The following is a 13637-nucleotide window of genomic DNA, read 5'->3' as shown; positions in this document are numbered from 1 at the left end:
GGGTCTACATTGGGTGGGTGGGTGGACAGAAGCCAAAACAACGCATTCACCAGATACATACACATACACTAATCTATAACTATTAACTGAAGTCAGCAATATACGAATGGTTAAATCCCATGTATTTATTCTTGTAAAGTGATTGTTGTTTTGCATAAAATGAGTCCCTTAAAGGGACTGACGCTCTACTGGCCGAGTAGAATTTATACGAATTTCGTTTTTGTTGGCTTAGCGTCATTTTTAACACAATAATTGCAAATAATATGCCAATGAAATGGCGAGCCAGGGGGCTTTACCACGAAGGCACTGATATAGCCAATCCGGGCTGGCCTGGGCGGTCATCGAACTTGCGATCCTTGGATTCCGAGTCTGACGCTCTACTAACTGAGCTACTGTTGCATACCAGATTCAACAGTTTCTTTGTAACTCCTTAACGTAGAAACCATCTGGGGACCAACATGGATTTAAGATCGGCACCAATATCACTAAGAAGCAACTAGACACCATACGAAGTCTTCTAGTGAAATCTCTTTGTTGATATGTCCATCATGTTTGTTTTTGTAATAATATTATTATATGTTTGTTTATCTTATAGGTGTTGTCTGATGTTGCAAAGCGCTTAGAGCTTCTATAGATTAGGCGCTATACAAAGTCCTCATTATTATTATCAAACAAGGAGCAGTGGTGATAAGATTTTTAAAATGGCTGTTGTAATAATAGATGTAGAATCGGCACCATTTCCATTTAGTGCCAACTAGACGTCATAAGAAGTACTTCAGCGAAAAACTCATGCCAACATCACAGTCCAATTAGTAAAAGTTTAGAAGTAGCTAGAACAAGCTCTTTATGATGGCTGGTTTGGCGGTCTGAACGGTACCATTTTCATTTAGGAGCACTGGATATCATAAGACGTCTTTTGGTGCAACTACATGTTGATATGTCCACCCATCCATTCAAGAGGATTAGCGATAATATGATTTTCAAGATGGCCACCATTGTAGTTATATTGGATTTAGGATCAGCACTATTTTCATTTAAAAGCAACTAGATAGCATAAGAAGTACTTAGTGAGAAACAATGCCGACAAGACTATCTGGGTTGTAAAAGTAGTGACAAGAAGATTTTCAAAGTGTCTGCTACTTTGGCCATCCTGGATGCTCGGAGAACACCGTTTTTTATTTAGGTACAACTAGATCTTAGAATGCGTAGCTGGCAATCATCCCAAGTCGTTTAGAAGAAGCAGCGATAAAAATAAAATGTGCTAATGGAAGACGTTCGCATTACGATGGACGTAAGGCTATCACATGAGACTGTCTTGTCTATGACCAGAAAAACTCAAATTTAATCAGTTTCTAAGCAGTAAAAAGTTTCAGAACATCTTTATATTTACATAGGGCCACAACTTCCTTTGTTTTATTATGCAGATCTTTTCGTCGAATAGGTCTTCAGTTACTGACGTCGATTAATTTATACAAAGCTTGGTCAAATCTCTCAAATGCCTCTAGCAGTTGCATTCCTGACCAAGTCGGGAAAAAACGCACCATCAGATTCTCAAAAGTTTCCGAATTAATAGATAACAGATGTCAGATGTCGACATTATTACTATCAATAACTTATATACCTCATGTTTGAACCTATAAATTAGATCAAGGGTTTATATTCATGTCAGCTGGAGCTGGTACCACTAAATATTCTGCGTTGCGGTATACCGCGGTATTTCTGAACGTACCGATAATTTGGTTTGACCCTAATGACCTGGACACGTCCCATTTGGCCAGCGCGTTGACATGTACGACACGTAACAAACATATGATTAAGGGATCATAAATATAATTATATTTGAAATATTTATCAATAATGTGTGGCAGATAAAAGCGTTTTGTATAACAAAGATAATATTTTGAATTATTTTGTCATGAATAACGAAAATGAGCTGATAATATTATTAAAGTCGTCAGACGACTACTCCGGAATTTCCCTACATTACTTGCTAATGGAAACTACCGAAGAACTGGTGCAGTGAGAAAGTTCAGTGGTAGCTACCATGGGAGAAAAAATACCACGGTAAACGGATATAACTGCTAATGTCGTAGACGAAAAATCACTTATCATTTATATGTTTAGACGTGCAGCAAGATGTTGGAGAGACAGGGTTCAGGTATCAAACGACGTCTAAAATTAAATAGCGGTTGATTTATGCAGAATAAAAGAAAATTAGGTTAGAAAAACAATGGAACTAGGTCTATGAACAATGCTTCGTTAGACATGAAAGCAAAGACGTTCGATAAAATTTAAAGTCTGTAAGAGTTAAATCAAAGGAAAGTAATTATCATCAGAAAAAGCTGATCAACACAGATTGTCATTCATTCGAACGTATTTGCAGTGGCATATTTTCAAAACTGTCTGACTGTTGCTGAGCTAAGTTAGATTCTGGTTGCCTGATTCTAGACTTAGGTTAAGTACAGATTGGAGATTTGTCGGTGAAATCTAGGTCTGGATCCTCATATTTGGACGGCTTCAGGCGAAATTCAAGTCAATAAGCATTCTAAAATTCAGTTGCAAATGACAGGGATTCGCTTCGGTATAAGGAGTCTAATGACAAGCACTCACGCCAAGTTCGAAAATCAATTCAGTATTTAAAGAATATCTTTAATCCGATCATTTGAAATAGATTAATAGCGCTCGATATTAATTCAGTTCCATGATTTGTGTCCCTTGTAGTAATATATATATATATATAGATTCAAGTACAAGGCAGAAATATTCGGCGAAATTTTGGAAGCATTCGTCTAAGAAAGAAAGAAAAAAAAACATTTTATTTATAATGTATACTGGCAGAATATTGGGATAGCAATAAGTATTTATAAAACTTAGAGCAATTTCCTCTTAAAATTATTTAAAAAGTGTATAATAATAAAAGTGTATGATAATTATTGAACCAAGAAATAGAGAGAGAGAGAGAGAGAGAGAGAGATTAAATTTCCAAGAGCCGTAGCTTGATTTGTCGTTTACTATTCTTATTATTACAATTTGATCACCACCCCTATGTCAGTGACTACAAAACAGTCGGGACCCCGAGTGACCGAGTGGTCTAAAGCGCGCACCGTTACGGATCATTGCCATCTCACCTCTGTCTGCGTGGGTTTGAGTCTCGGTTTCGGCCAATGTGGGTGTGTGAGAAAGTTTGCCAGTAGCTTCTCGTGGGTCGCTGGTTCTTTTCGGGGTTTTCTCGGGTTCTTTCTCCACCATTTATACTGTCCGCCATGTATAGCCTATCTTGTGCTGATAAACTAAGTTAAATCCTACAACAACAACAACAACAACAAAACAGTCACAGAAATCAGTCACAGAAATCTATTCAAAGACGCCATATTTAATGGAGACCAGAAATAAAAAGTTTCCTTTTATGTATGTAATTCTCTACAAATTTTAATTGGACTGTGATGTATATAAATTAAATATCGTAGGCAGGTAGTGATTATATTGCGCCGAAGATACCACGATTCCGTAAATTGCCGAGTTTTTTCGAGCTTTGATGAGACGACAGATCACGCGGTCCCGTGACGCAATACCAGCCAATCCTCAAATACAAACATATACATGGCGAGCGAGACAGACAGGAGGAGACCAGATCTGGGTTGCTAATTCAAAAGTTGAATATGCTTCCGAGTTATGCCCATAACTATATCTGTTGAAATGTGTGTTAACAATGTGTTTAAGACCTGACAGCAGAAAAGTACAACAGTGAGAAGGTGCTCATGTTTCATATTTGGAAATTAAAAAAAAAAGCAATTTAATTTTTAAATAAATACTTTTACATCGTGTGCTGTGCAAAAATGTGATAAGGATTAAGTGATGGTGCCCAATGTAAAAATAAAAAATTTACCACAGTGCAATAAATTCATTTAAGAAGGATGAGGTTCAATCGTATGATATGTAAATGACATATTCATTACCTACCCCAAACACACACACACACACAACCACCACCACCAAAGGTATGATATCTTGAAAATATACATACAACACTGAAACGCTGAGTGAATTCTAAGCGAAGAGACTAGAACGGGGACAGACTTGTGTGTGAAACAATATCCATTACCTTGGAGATGTAAAAGGCATTGAGAACGGTTTTCATCGGTCGAAACTTAAGCATTACTTTTTCATACACCCCCCCCCCCACACACACACAAATAAATCTGCAAAGCAGAAATCATAAGTAATTAATTTAAACATTAAGAAGCTTCCTTCTTATGATTCAGTCACAGTATATTTGACATGCAGGCTACAGTTTGCGTATTGACAAATCTGATAGTATATACATGTCTGGTATAAATAGTTCATGTACTGTACTGGTCAGTGCTGAAAAAATTTTTTTAGGCCCAGCCCCAGGGCTGGTGACTTAAATAAACTCAGTAGCCCTGACAAAAATTCCACAAGCCCGGACAGTTCATACCTGTGAACTCTCAAGCCGGGAGATAAACCTCCCGATTTTGGGGGTATTTCCACACCTACCTCCCGATCTCGCACTATCTCCCGAGTTTTCGCAGAGAACTCCCTATTATTACATTATGTCTGCCAATTTTCATTTCTCAGAAGAAGAAAAAAAACATACATAAATAGATAAAACGTATGCAATCCACAGATGCTGTATTCTATTTTATCACTTGTGAATATTGTAGTGATGAAATAATAAATATCGCACGAGTTTTTTTTCTCTCTGTAAATAGAATTTTAAAATTAAACATTATTCACGTAAATTTCAGATTTTTTAAAACACTACAACATAACTGTAGTAATAAAAACATTAATAAAAAAACTGTCACCAGTTAGCTTAAATCCCATGAATGATCATTGCTGCCTACTTTTTTCTGCAAACAAAATCAATCTCCATTTCCACCAAAATAAACTCGGCCAGTTAACGCCTGACATTCCTCTACCGTATAAAGCTTAGTTACCATGATTAAATTAAAAGAAGGAATAAAAGAAAATATGCCACGCAGTATATGTGTCCCCAAATAACTAATTCAGAATAAATATTTTATTCAGTAAACAGCGTTACACGCCTTAAGACTTAAACCTAAGGAAATAAGGTGGGATTTAAATGTGGGAAAAACAGATTTTAACTGTTAAAATGAAGTCTTATGCATCGTAAGTTATAATAAAATAGGGCATCGTTTATTTGCCAATCAGTGCTGATGTTTACATATACATATTTTAGAACATGGTTTCTTTGAAGTATGTCCGAAGGGCAGTCCTTTTCACAAGATAAATAAATTGATAAGGATCAACTGTTAATTAGTCACACTGGCCTTATGCTTGTGTACTCAAGTCTAACCTTTAGCTATTATACAGTTTAGCCATAGCTGACCAGAATAAGATACAGGGGTCTTGTCCTGGTGGATAATAAGGCGTATCACAGGGAGAAATGGCGCGTCCCATGGGCGCTCGCACATTGGGGCAAGGGGTGGGGTCAATAGCAGCCTCCACCCAATTTCTATTGTCAGCCAGTTAAATTGAAACTTTGATTTTATAACTGACCTCTTTTCTTTTAGTTGCTGCTATTTAGGGATAGTTTTATATCAGTTCCAATCATTACAGATTACCATTTATACATACTACGTGTAACAAGCATAGACTGAAAGTTTTTAAATAATTTTTAGTTTTTGTTTAAGATTACTGAAAATTGTGTTTTCTCGAAACATGACCGTGTCAGGGTTTTAGAATCTTATTTTTAGCAAAGCTTCCATTTGATTAAAATCAGATCTCAATTTCACCTAGGACAGGGGTGATTTGATTTCGATTGTGCCGTGTTAAGGTATGTATGCAAACATCTTGAAAATACATTTACTCATTTCATCAGCGCGATCAGAGTTTCCTCAGGCAAACAATTTTTTCCGACAAACCCGACGGGCACCTAACTTTGAATACAGGATGGGCCCGAACTAAAATTAGAAGGGCCCCGGGTGTCTGGCTTTCACATTTTTAGCACTGCTGGTGTAGATAAAAGATCTATGAACTGATTGTTGCATTTAATGGTCACTTACTTGGCTTTCTGCCTATTTTCGTTACTCACACGTTTAACAATTTTCCCAGGATTTAAAATATCCAACAGTATGTCTGGAACAGCGACAACTTTTAGTCAAAGGCCTAGCATTTGCGTATCCTAGAGCTGTCATTTTTTTTCAGGATTGTTCTCGTAACATTCCTTTAGAAATGTAATGATCACAGAGTGCTGTATGGTGTTGCTTTGAAATCGACTCGCTTGTAATAATGTATCCATACTTTCTTTATGCCTTTATCTTTGGAAAGAAAAAAAATGTTGTCCATAGGCTTTTCTTAATGTGCTATTACACCCGTAAGCAACGCAAAATGGCATTGTCTTTTACTCGGGCTTTTATCAGTTGGGATGCTGGAGTCGCTACTATGACGTCACACCCCGAACGTAACCGAATAGGTGCGGAAATTTTGCATACGGGGTCACGGAAATTCAGCTCCTAGAAGATATGCCAATATTTAAATATTGACATTACGGTCGCAGATGATACTTCAGAATCAGGTTTTCTTCTATAGTGCTTTTATTATTATTCTGTATTTCCATTGGTGTCTGGTCTCCTTTAAGATCGGTTTGGATCAGAACATTACGTTTAGTGACATAAGATCATTATACAGATAGGTACAAAATACATCTCGTGTACAAATGACAATGATGAGACAAATTGTTTTAAACTAATATTTTGAAACTTTTGATTAGCATAGATGCAGTCGTATAAATGTGGCTGATGAACTACACGTAAATGTTTTTTAGTGTCTCGCCTCTGAATGGCGATATGTAGCACAACTTTTCCTGCGGCGAAGGTGACTGCAGTGGTGTCAACAGTCATCAGTGAAAATAATTTTTATCAAGTTACGTAACTTCAGCATCATTTGATTTATTCACTGAGAGAGAGAGAGAGAGAGAGAGAGAGAGAGAGAGAGAGAGAGAGGGAGAGAGAGAATATTTGCTTGTATCGAGCGAATAACAATATTTATTTTGGACAAGCAAATTTTATTTGATTTAGTACCCAAACGTATTGGTTAGCAATATGTATAACAGAATTAAGTAGCAGATTTCTTATGATATCATAAGCGATAATTTCAACAGTTCATGTTCTGCTGAGTTTTGTGTTTATTCATACAGAATATATCAGTACTAACACCATTCTCCTTCTAAATTCAGGTTTAAGAAAAGACATAAAAAAGCATTTAAAAAATATTGAAGAGGAAAAGCCGTATTCTTCAACATGCTAGGTTGCCACACTCAACATCAGACCAAACAAACGTCAAAACGACGGATCAAATTTCTTTTTCATACTGTTATCGATATTTATCTGCTATATTAAAAATAATAGTTTGTGAATTATCATATTTATTTATATCTGTAAATCAAGTAAATAAACGGCCTAGCATTAAATCAACCAATATAATACAACCTATATAATACAATCTATATAATACAGCCTATATAATACAAACTATATAATACAACCTATACAATACAATCTTCCACAATCAAACATTCATATTACCATAGTTTATTTGTTAGAGAAGCAAACGGCGAAAAATGTTATTTTTTTTTCTTCATGACATTGTTTGCAAGGGATAAAGAGATAAAACTGAAATGAAACATCAATTTTTACGCTTAAAAGCAACAGCAGCATGTCACGGCAAATCGTCATCAATGCGGCTCGTGCTGGGAACTTTTCAACGCCTAACTAATTTGTCATCTAATGCTCTTACCCTGAGCTGTTTGGATTTGAAAGCAAGTTAACTGTTAAATAAAGAACTAGTTCCGTATCTTAAGATAGAACTACATGCCTTCACGGTCGTTATTACGCAGTATCTTCAGGCATACTCAAAAATGCAGCTGCTATTGGGAGTCAGGCATAGCTAAAATAAAGATGATTCAATAAATGGGATATGAATTTAGGCTAAGAGCTAATCTAAGGAAGTGGAATCGAATCGTCATACATACATAGGTCAAAATGATGTTGCAATATTTACGAAACTGCTTGTAAATCGATCACAACAACTTCAGTGTTTCATTATGTACTTGGCCGTTTTTAGTTTTTTGTTTTTGTTTTTGTTTTTAGCCCCTGTGTGTGTGTGTGTGTGTTCTAAATTCTCTAAATGATGAAATATATACTCTGATATGATATGATATTTGTAAGTTATTCTTAATATACACACTAAAGAACAATCGAGCCATTATATCATTTTTACATGATTTATGCATCTTTATAGGACACCTATTTTCTTTGATGGTTAGAATTCTTAAATATTATTAAAAAGAATTGATCAGCTTTATCATTTCTTCATCAGCACCAGTCACATATTGTATTAATCGTCTTCATCAGCATCAGTCACAGATTGTATTAATCGTCCTCATCAGCATCAGTCATAGATTGTATTAATCGTCTTCATCAGCACCAGTCACATATTGTATTAATCGTCCTCATCAGCATCAGTCACATATTGTATTAATCGTCTTCATCAGCATCAGTCACATATTGTATTAATCGTCTTCATCAGCATCAGTCACATATTGTATTAATCGCCTTCATCAGCATCGGTCACAGATTGTATTAATCGTCTTCATCAGCATCAGTCACAGATTGTATTAATCGTCTTCATCAGCATCAGTCACATATTGTATTAATCGTCTTCATCAGCATCAGTCACAGATTGTATTAATCGTCTTCATCAGCATCGGTCACAGATTGTATTAATCGTCTTCATCAGCATCAGTCACATATTGTATTAATCGTCTTCATCGGGCATCAGTCACAGATTGTATTAATCGTCTTCATCAGCATCAGTCACAGATTGCATTAATCGTCTTCATCAGCATCAGTCACAGATTGTATTAATCGTCTTCATCAGCATCAGTCACAGATTGTATTAATCGTCTTCATCAGCATCAGTCACAGATTGTATGAATCGTCCTCATCATAGGTCCAACAGTGCCAGTGCCTTTTCGTGTTTTCATTCATTTCATAAGGAAATATTACCTACAAGCTCCATATTTATAATTTTAAATGATGCAACAACTGATTTACATCAGATTTTAAAATACTGAAGATAATAGGCTTGCTGTTATGGGGATGATTTCTTCTATTCATTAAAACCTGCAAAAATCAGCAGAAAATTTTGTTTGTACACATCGGTGTATATTTTATACACTTAATGGTATTTCTTTTGGCGATGTGTACATAATATTCCGGATCAAATCCTATGTTTGGCCACTTGTAAATCCACGAGGAATAACACAAACCTCTGTCATGTGGACAATTTGACTTTTCGCGCCAGATATAGCTGTTACCAAATACCGGTAAGTGTCGAAACTGACACTATACAGCAGGTGTGTTCTAGAAAGATATGCATGCATCAAAATTGCACATTTTCACAAACATCAGACACATATCGTCCACCACAGCTTAGGACTATCACGATTGGAGAAAATCTTGCTTACTCGGACTATTATTACAGCACTAAAATATACGTTAGATATATTTTACAAAAGAGTTTTATATATGAATTAGACAGTGGGAGCTGGCAAAATATCTTTATTATGCTTGCAAGGAAAGCGTATCCAAGATTCGAAAAATCAATAATAACAGGAAAAGCAGAGTGGTTATGGTACATGTTTTGCAATTGTGACTTCACAGTGCCAGAAATGACGTCAGGGCCTTGTATTTTACGATATGACCCAAATACGTATAACTGTTGAGATAGGTAAGAGCACTGCCATTAAGATGCACCGGGGGACGAGATGGTAATTTAAAAGTTGACTGAAAGACTATGCATACTGATTTTTTAGTATTAAGATGATATCATTTTCTAACGCGTATTGATCACATATCCTTAATAATTTCCTTAAACCTGCGATAGAAGGACTTGTCAATGGCTTATCATCAGCTAAACTAAAATTGTTAAGAAACAACACATTTGGAGGCAGAAGTAATCACACGTAACACTTACACAGGTTACGATTTAATTTGTCTATGTGTATATATTATATAACAAAGGGGAAAGAACACCTGCCTACCTCACCCCATTTGTTACATGGAAAGTGCTGGATATTGCACTTTCTCATCACATAGTACAACTTTTTACCATACCAGTTAAATAAAGTATGAACTATGTTTTAAAATATATGGTGCGCTTTGCAAGAAACGAATCACCAAACGCGTCATATTGATGTGTATTCCTTCAACAACTTCCAAGGTTATTTCCCGACCTAACAGAAATGGCTGAGCGATGTGCTATTCGGTTTTGTCCTTTTTTTAAAGAACATTCCTACCGTACATTTTATTTGCATACAAGCAGAAAGGACGATGACATTGAATACTGAGAACATAATTCAGCCAAATCCCAATTAATGTCAAAATGTCATAAAAGTATTAACTTACAATAAAAACTAAGGGAGCTGCGATGTAAAGAAAGCTGTTGGGTCTGAAATTCAGCGACGTGCAAAAGGATGATATAGTACGCTAACAACTGAATTCATCCAATGATATATTACGCTGACAACTGAATTCACCCAATGATATAGTACGCTGACAACTGAATTCACCCAATGTCTCATTAATATCAAACTGCAAACTAAATTTGCCTGAAATGTAGTAATAAATAAAGGTGTCGCTGTACGAACGGGGGGACAATTTAAAAAGGAACAACTTAATATCATCCGTTTTCGAGAAAAAGTGACGGTAAAAAGAGATGTAAATTATTGTCTATTAATAATAAAATAATATCCATTGCTTGAAATATCTTTATATACCGTTTCGTACAATTTTATCAAGGTACTGACTTTAAACTAGACGTACAGAGAGGGTACATAATACATTATATTGTTTCTACGGTTTTGTTTGCTACTTTTGAGAGCGGGTGTCTTTGCATTAGTACAGTATCATTCAATGCAGGAGCAGCCTCGACATCGAGAAGTTGACGATTATGGTTTTTACTTTCTATTCTGAAAGATTTTGGGAGTATCATATCTAAACGGAAGAAACAGTAAGCACCGCCATTTCATATCAGCGAGCCTTTGCTATCCTAGTGTCATGGTCTTTGAAAATCTCAGTTCACTGATTCCATATGGTCACAAATCACATAACCCCAAAATCAATAGCATCATGACTCTAAGGTTTTAAAATAAGTAATAGAAAAGAGCGAAAACTAACAAGCTTTGTTATTTTCAACAAATAATTTATCTAGAATTTGCTATAGAAACAACTATTACTCAATGGAAACTTCTAGTCTAGAAGATTGTTACTAAAATTATAATATCGAATGTAGTAAACATCAGGTAGGTTAGGTATTTGTATGGGGAATTCAAATAACCATGATCCAGACCCTAATAAATATGTTTACTTCTATTGATATTGATCGTAATATTTAACCCACACTCTTAGATAAAATATTATCCATGTATGATTTGTTTACTAAAGACAAATATCTGTGTCGGAAGTTAGGAACTTGATCTATGTCAGGGTCAGGGTCAATTCCAAAATACAATTAAACATAATACACAATGATGGAGGAAAAAGCCAACAAACAATACAAATTCAATATACATAACAACAGCTTGACCGAAGAATCGGACAGCAATGTCCTTACAAATCAATCTGCTTGTACACTTCCTTGAATTCCTAATGAATATCATGGTCAGTTTTAAACTGTTGGTCGTGTTTTAGATTAAAGTGTTTTAGTATGGTCTAAAGTCGAAACGCAGTGATGGATAGATATCATAATTTATATAATGAGTAAGCACTAACCCTTCGTATCCATGGATATCTATCCCCGTCCCAGCCACCGTGATTTTCATGCAAGGTCAAGGTTCTTTGAAAACCTTGGTTACGTTTGAGATTAAAGCTTTTATACATGACGTAAGTCCCAAAATCTTGGATGAATAGCTATCATATATGAATTGTATATTCATTAAGTGCTACCGTTCATATCCACCGACCCGAACCTTTCATGTGACCTTCAGACAAGGTAAATGCACGTAGAAAAGCCTGGTTAAATTTTCAGACATTTTTTTGTTTTGTTGTTGTTGTATGGTTTTAGGTTCTTGATTGAACTGATAGCTGTTATATTAAGACCATACAGTCCTTTGATATCCAAAACCTTGCCCCTTCCTACACCTACCAGACAAGGTCGTCGTCACATGAAAACGAAAACGTATCTATTTTGAGGCAGGGAACAATCAAACGATACTACACTGGAAATCTTTTCAACGATTTACTAAACACTTTGATATATTTTAATTAATTTATCTATCATAATTATACTTCGAAAATAATCGTTTTTCTATACGAGTGTAGAATATGCATATTTTGATGACAAATCAGGACGCGTACACTTATGTATTGTTCGTTGTTAGTAAAGTATGATTTCTCCTTTCCTTTACAAAAAACTAACTTGATTTCTATTGTCAATTACACCGCTACAATTTGGTTGATTTTTTTAAAATTCAATTACTCATTTATTCACTTACTCGTTCACCGGTTCATTGATGTATCAAGACATGAAATATTATAAGGTACAGAGGTCACTGGAGCAAAGTGTCTTGCCCAGATAAATGTTAAGACATCTGAGATATTCTACTTTAATGAAGACCCAATATGGGATATAAATGTACACCGTAAGGAAGACCCAATATGGGGTATAATTGTACACCTAATGAAGATCCAATATGGGGTATAATTGTACACCTTAATGAAGACCCAAAATGGGGTATAATTGTACACGTTAATGGAGACCCAATATTGGGTATAACTGTACACCTTAAGGAAGACCCAATATGGGGTATAATTGTACACCTAATGAAGACCCAATATGGGGTATAATTGTACACCTTAATGAAGACCCAAAATGGGGTATAATTGTACACGTTAATGGAGACCCAATATTGGGTATAACTGTACACCTTAAGGAAGACCCAATATGGGGTATAATTGTACACTTTAAGGAAGACCCAATATGGGGTATAATTGTACACCTTAAGAAAGACCCAATATGTGGTATAAATGTACACCGTAAGGAAGACCCAATATATGGTATAAATGTACACCTTAAGGAAGACCCACTATGGCGTATAATTGTACACCTTATAAAAACCCAATACGAAGTATCTTTGTACATATTAATAAAGCCCCAACATGGGGTATATTTGTACACAGTAATGAAGACCCAGCATAGGGTATGTTTGTATAATGAATACCCTACATGGGGAATTTTTTTACACAATGATAAAGACCCAACGTGGGTTATTTCTGTACACATTAATGAAGACCCAACATCAGGTATGTTTGTATAAGGAAGACCCGATATGGTGTATGTTCGTACAGTTTAATGATAATCCAATATGGGATATGTTTAAACAAAAATTAATGAAGATCCAACATTACGTATGTCTGTACACATTAATATACGCCGAATATGCGGTATGTTTGTTCTACATTGAGTATGTTTGAACACATTAATAAAAACCCAGCATGGAGTATGTTTGAACACATTAATAAAGAAACAACATGGTGTATTTTTATATAATGAAGCCCCAATATGGGGTCTGTTTGTATATATTAATGAAGGCA

The 13637-nt window shown here is 35.5% G+C and overlaps 1 protein-coding gene across 2 annotated transcripts in view; it reads right to left on the bottom strand.

The window, feature by feature from the left end:
- LOC149779389 (calcitonin gene-related peptide type 1 receptor-like) overlaps nucleotides 1-13637 on the bottom strand; it is a 224102-nt gene that overhangs the window by 161414 nt on the left and 49051 nt on the right. The gene's annotated exons all lie outside the window — the stretch shown is intronic.

This window comes from Sinohyriopsis cumingii, chromosome 17 (assembly GCF_028554795.1).
Source record: "Sinohyriopsis cumingii isolate HCF-2022 chromosome 17, ASM2855479v2, whole genome shotgun sequence".
Taxonomy (NCBI): domain Eukaryota; kingdom Metazoa; phylum Mollusca; class Bivalvia; order Unionida; family Unionidae; genus Sinohyriopsis; species Sinohyriopsis cumingii.
Note: the sequence above shows the minus strand (reverse complement) of the source record. Positions and strands in the feature narration are given on the sequence as shown.